This window comes from Nicotiana tabacum, chromosome 4 (assembly GCF_000715075.1).
Source record: "Nicotiana tabacum cultivar K326 chromosome 4, ASM71507v2, whole genome shotgun sequence".
Taxonomy (NCBI): Eukaryota; Viridiplantae; Streptophyta; class Magnoliopsida; order Solanales; family Solanaceae; genus Nicotiana; species Nicotiana tabacum.
In genome coordinates, this window is record NC_134083.1 from 114,387,315 (window position 1) to 114,394,071 (window position 6,757).

At 34.4% G+C, this 6,757-nt stretch overlaps 1 long non-coding RNA gene across 1 annotated transcript; it reads left to right on the forward strand.

Moving 5' to 3' along the window:
• Positions 1-276: 276 nt before the first annotated feature.
• Positions 277-3,437, forward strand: LOC107831241 (uncharacterized). Its single transcript, XR_001658317.2, has 5 exons — positions 277-668; positions 761-810; positions 1,741-2,157; positions 2,239-2,317; positions 3,215-3,437. It is a non-coding gene; the product is annotated as an uncharacterized LOC107831241 (long non-coding RNA).
• Positions 3,438-6,757: the final 3,320 nt, after the last annotated feature.

A 6,757-nucleotide genomic window follows, 5' to 3' on the forward strand; every position in this document is an offset into this window, starting at 1 on the left:
GAAATCTAGTCGCTAAAAGTATACTTATAATGACTAGTTTTATTTTTGGTACCTAATTCTAAATTAAATAATGACGGGACTGAATCTCATCCCTATTATTATAAAACTCTCGTCCCTAATATGCATAACAGAGCGGGAGTGCGAGACTTGAGGTGCCGCCCAAAATTTTCTTCTAAAATTTTAATATTTTTATAATTATAAAGAGATAGAAACCTAGAAAAAGAAATAAAGAAATAGAAACACTTAAAAACATTCCCCAAGTCGTCATTTAGGAACTAGGGTTTACTCCCCGTCTCTCAACGTTTCTCTCAAAATCCCCAAACCCTCATCACTTTGACAATCAGTTCTAGTATTTCATCTAAATCTGTTCTTGATTTTATTGTTCAAAATGACGATTTCCATCATCAATCTGTTCACGACTATTCTACAGATTATTCAATTTTGCTAAGTTATTTTGGATAATTTTTTCCATCACCAACTGAAGTCGGATCTGTGCGATTGAGTTGGCATATTGTGATTCAACAAGTTATTTTTATGGCGAGGCCATATCTCTGAGCCGTTTTGTGAAGAAGAGCTCACGTGTTATTCATTTCAGCTTCCGCAGTGAGATGGGAAGGAGTTGTTTCATTGTGGTCCGAGGTGCTTCCAGGAGTATTAGCTTGAAATTCGTAAGTTTTGATTCCCATAATTCTATTCTCTTTATCTGCTTCAGCTATGCTTGTATATGTGTGTGCTGACAATTTTGTTTCTTGAATGCAAGATTTGATTATCTTTACGACTTGCTTAAGAGATGAAGTGTTCCAATCATCGGTTAGAGTTCCTTTCTTCCACTCACTATTTTAGACTTGCTGGATTTTGTTGTTAATGCTTGTGGGTTTTGATTCATTTCATTTATGGGGGCAATGAGTGATTTTTGGTATGTATTTTCATTGTTGCTCTTCATTTTGTTGATGGATACATGTTATCCACATTTTTGCTAAAATTGGGTGTTTATTTTATAGTGAGCTTCTTAATATTATTATACCCATGTCAAATATTGCTACTAAACACTCCTTTACGTACTAAAAGGAAGCTTTAATTAACATGATTATTGTACTTTGTTACCAATTGACATTAGGTGAGGTGCTAAACTGAGCTTGCTAGTCTACGGTGATTATCAGGTTCATGTAGCTTCTTTTAAATACGAGTGATAGTTATGTTTGCTAAAAGAAATTAAACTTGTGAATTTATTAGACAATGGCTATTTCAACTGGTGAAAAAACTGTTTGCTGCTAGTGCTCTAGTAGATGGATTGAAGTTACAGAAAAAAGTAAAGATTCATCCGCGCAAAGCCTTTGTGAAAATGATAGATTGAAATTGGTAATTTTAAATATGTTGTTGTATGGTTCTAAGACATGTTTTAAAGAAAATATTGAAATGTTAGGGAAACGTGGTATTAAAGTTGAACACCTTGAAGGAGATGTGTTTCTGGTTTCTCCACAAGGAGGTTGCTTGAATAAGTGAATCAGTGTTGTACTTGTAGTTCTATAAGATTTTATGAAGATATTTGATCTTGGTGCAACGGTTGTTAAGGTTATCTATTGATGAAGGTGGAGGTTCATTTGTGAGGGATGTTGCACTCTTGAAATGATAGACTTTCTTCTAACAATCTGAATCAATTTTTAATTTTTCCTTATTCTCTTTTATCCACTTTTATTGATTTCGTTGCTGGTTCTCAGTTTGTTTTTGCTACTCATGCAGGTACAATTTACTTTTGGACTGAAACTCAACCTTACACTCTATATCATGTTATAACCATTTAGTTGAAACTTTAGTCTTCTATTCTCTGCATCTCCGTGTCAGACGTCACTCTGAAGTTCGCATGTATCTTCATGATATAATTTTATAACAATTTGGGATACATTTCTTAGGTTCTCAAATATGATTTTATTTTTGTTGTAACACTGCAACGTTTCATGTAGTATATCTCAAACACTCATCTGGTTATGTACTCTTTTTACTTTTATGAACAATTTATACCCTCTGATATGGGATTATCAACAAATAGAGTATTCCCGACAAGGCGTGCATACCCAAAGCCATTTCCTCTTTATCTCTCACTTTTGTGTTTAGCAGCAATATCAAAGCTCACTGTGTGAAAGCCGTATGCGGAAAAAGGTACAAGAAATTTTGCTTTTTAAAATTCAATTATATGGAAGATAAATTCCTTTTCTTGATTCTCTTCCCTTCTCTTTCTAGGAGTAAGTTCAGTAGTTGAAAACAATGCCATTTGAAGTTAGCACAACTTGAGCTGAAACTTGAGAGAGTTAGACAGCAGGTCCAGAAATTTCTTTCACAAATTCTTGTAAAAATTATGTTTCTTTTACAAAAAAAATATCTATGTGTGTGTGCATTGATCATTAAGGAATTGCTAAATATTTTCTCACAAGTTAAAGGCTAATTGCAAGGACAACAAGTTTTAGGTTCAAGTATAGGATCATTGTCAATAGTTTATTTTTTATTTTTGCATCAGTAGATTTACCCTGATCTGTGTTACGTGATCCGGAAATTTTCTACATTGAACTGATAAGAACATAAACCCCTCACAATTTCTTGTTTATAGCAGAACCCAAAATCTGATTATGATAATGGGAAAAGTTATAAGGCACTGATTTTGATTTTTTTCTTAAACATTTATGTGCCAGATATTCTCTAAAGGAAGATGTACTTTAAAAGTGCAATTTGTTTGTTAGTAGTTTATATAACATAATGTTATTCGATCTTATAATTTGCATCCTATCTTTATATGTATTAAATAATGAGGGCTGATTCTCATTAACGCTATATTATGGACTTTGGATGATTCTCATTAATGCTAATGTTGAACTTAATCTTTGTTTCTTAGGTTGCGTGGCACTTACAACTTGAGGTGTAATATGGTAAATAATTATCTGTTTGTCTCCCTCTAAGCCTATGGAACCTATTTGTATATAATAAGATGTAGTTCTCCTTGTCATTGATAAAACAAATGCACTTTTTGAGTCTCTTACAGTGTTTTAGTTGCCGAGATGGCTATTTTGTGTTTTATTTCATAATGCAAGTTTCTTATATGACCAAAGTATTGTTATATTGTAATTAGTTTATGAAATAATGTAGGTCTCGCAATTAGTTACTCAAACTTTCTGGTTGATTATTATAGTTTTTCTGAAGTGAATTCATTTCATACTTGTCATAGGTCTTGAAGACTTCAGTTTACAAGTGAAGATGTAGATTTTGGAGAATTCAAGTTGACAAGCTAATTATTATTTGCCCAGAACTATAGACAACAATTTATTTTATTTGCAAATGATGTTAATTTGTTTTCTTCCCAAAGGGTGTGTAAATGATACAGTACAAATGGAATGTTAATCCTTTCTTTTGTTATTTTACAAATATATATATGAACACATTATTGATAAGTTTGTCTATATGCATTCAGTATATACATTATGAATGGAATAATATTTCGGAAAAGCAGGACATAAAATACATTTGTTTAGGACCACATTTCATAAGATCTTTAAGGACCAGAAATATTCGTCCTCAAAGTCCTATAAGATTAGGACCTGTAAAATCTGGTCGTTGTAAATTAATAGGCACCAGATGCAGCATCCAACATTCTTTTTTATCATTCATTAGGGACCAGTAATGTGGTCCCTCAAAGTTTATTAAGGACCAGAATCATACCAGTCCTTAAAGGTTTTTAAGGGCCGGTCACCAAATCTCGTCGTTATTGACCTTTAGCGGCGGAGCCTCTAGCGACCGGTGACGACCAGATTTTTCTGGTCGCTAATGATATTAAAGGACCATAATCGGACTTTTAGGGATCATTATTCTCGTCCCTAAAGGCGATTTTTCTTACACCCCTCTCATGGTTGACCTAGCTTATGTGGCATATGTAAGGCTGAGGTAGATAAAATGTTTGGTACACACGCGCAAAAAGAGCATGAATACAAAGATCGAAGAGAGAATGACTAAAATAAGAGCAAAAAATGAAAAAGAAAAACACAAAATAGCTTATCTTTTCATCATTATTAAAGGGCAACAGAAAATCATCAAAATCAATAGAAAAAATCAGCAAAGAACTCATGGTTCTCAACAGGAACTTTATCCAACAAAATCATCTAGAAAAATAGTAATTTCATCGGAGCCTTTCGAAAAATCATCGCTGGCTAGTACTGAAACTTCTGAATCATCAATGGCAAAGAACCGTAATAAGTAATAACCCAATATTTTAAGAGAAAACTTTTAAGTTATATATATATTGTTGGAAAATTTACTTACATACATATGAAGTATGGGGTAAAGAATTAATAAGTGAGTCGTGGGTCAATCGCACCTTACAAATTGACAATTGAAACAATGCAATACTACGAATACTTTATACGATGAGTAACTATTTTGTAACAATGATTTGGATTGAAATAAGACAGTTGCTTGGTTATAGTTTCTCTTTCATTGAAGTAGCATATGGGTGTGACTATATGTCTAAGTGTGTCTTAATTAGTGTTATAATGATCAGCTAGCTCTAAAAGAGGACAAAGGAATTTATATAAGATTCAAGAGAATTATTTGGTCGATCTAAGTATAGCATAAGTGACAGTCAGTAAGAATGGTCTTGCCTAGTCTTTTAAATTTTAGAAAACACCAACCTTTGCTTGGTCAATAATGTACAACGTGGAATTTGATACTATATATTACGGTGGCAGCATAGCTAAGATTATTTAATGAGATTATAATACATCTATATCTATATATCTATATTATATTAAAAGTGGGAACCCCATAACTTAAAAATTGGATTATCAAAATATCCTTCTAAAATAAATTATTTTATTAGTATAAATCTATATCTATATTATATTAAAAGTGGGAACTCCATAACTTAAAAGTTGAATTACCAAAATATCCTTCTAAAATAAATTATTTTATTAGTATAAAATAAATAAAAAAATCAAATTTATTTGAAGAGATGCAACCCTTCAGATTAAATTTATTAGTATAAAATAAATAAAAACATCAAATTTATTTGAAGAGATGCAACCCTTCATATTAGTAATTACTACGTAATGTTTAAAGTACTTCTTACCTGAATTCCTATGTGCTCTTTAATTAATTTATACCACTCTTCAGATAATAGTGTATCGATTTTGGCCTTCGTACGACCGGTCGAGATGAGAACATAATGGACCGAAGAGAGTCTTCATAATATCGAGATGAGATCCGATGAGGGCACAAACAAGCTTCGAGTTTTAGGGACAGATCAAATACCGAGCTCGAAGTCATTATCGAGCTCGAATCCAAATCGAACTATGATAAGAAGCGATGGAATCGAGCTTAAGAGCTAGAGGCGAACCAATACCGGACCCCTAGTTAATAACGAGCTCGAGCCCACATCGAGCTCTAAGCCTGAAAACCGACCGATACCAAGTCCGATCAAGATCGAGCCAAGAGACAAGAACCGTTACAGCCGCACTAAGAAAGGGAATCTCGGCGGAAATTAGGAAAAAACTGATTTATCATGAGTTCCCCACTATGTATTTTTTATTATATCCAAAGTAGGATGCCTCCACTATAAGAGAGATAGTTATTATTCTTGTAAAGGGGCATCAAGTCATTAATACATTGTAACTCAGATACAATACACTCGCATATTGAAAAATTATCCTTTTTAGCTTTATAGATTAATTCATCTTGCTTAACCCATAAATCATCTTCCTGTCAATTCGGTTTGTATATTTTCTTTATAGTCAATATTCGATATTTCTACTTACTCTTACGATTTATGTCGAGTTATACCACATACTCTTAGAACTACATACAAATTCAACTCTATCCGTTTTTCGGGTAAACAGTTTGGCGCCCACCGTGGGGCTAAGGATAATAGTGGTTATTTGATACGAATCTTCAAAACACACCATTTTACGCTTATTTTCGGAAGTGTCTTTGATTTCGGATTAGCAACGACGAGCTCTCAATTGAATGGCCTTACCTATCGACAACGAAGCTGGCCTTCAAGGTGAGAACAATAACATGACGCCCAGGGCCGAAAGGCCACTTGTCGACTACGTTGGAGCTCGAGTCGAAGTGCCATTAGACGTTAATTCGTATGTGGCCATTGAGGCAAACCTACGTTCTGAACCTGAAAATAGCATTCATGGTGGTACTCGATCTGCAGCTCGAGATACCCATAATGTTGAGGAAAATGGAATCAGCTTGCATATGATTTTCGAAATGTTGCAAGCTCAACAGCTAGCAATAGCTCAGTTGCAGAGTCAAACCCAGGTACCGAGCAGGCCGGAGCCCAGTCTACCCCGAGAAATCACCCACAGAACGGAGCCAACAATAGTAAGATCAAATGAGCAAGAATCGATGACTAATCCCGAAATTGCTAAGATACTCGAGGAACTCACAAAACGGATCGAAGCAAACGATAAAAAAATGGAAACATATAACTCCAGGGTCAATCAGATCCCGGGGGCACCACCAGTGTTGAACGGGCTGGATTCCAAAAAATTCATGCAAAAGCCTTTTCCACCAAGTGCAGGTCCAAAACCGAACCCCAAACAATTTCGCATGCCCGAGATTTCTAAGTATAATGGAACGACCGACCCCAACGAACACGTCACCTCTTACACATGTGCCATCAAGGGTAATGATTTAGAAGACGATGAAATCGAATCTGTGTTGTTGAAAAAATTCGGAGAGACCCTTTCGAAGGGAGCAATGATTTGGTATC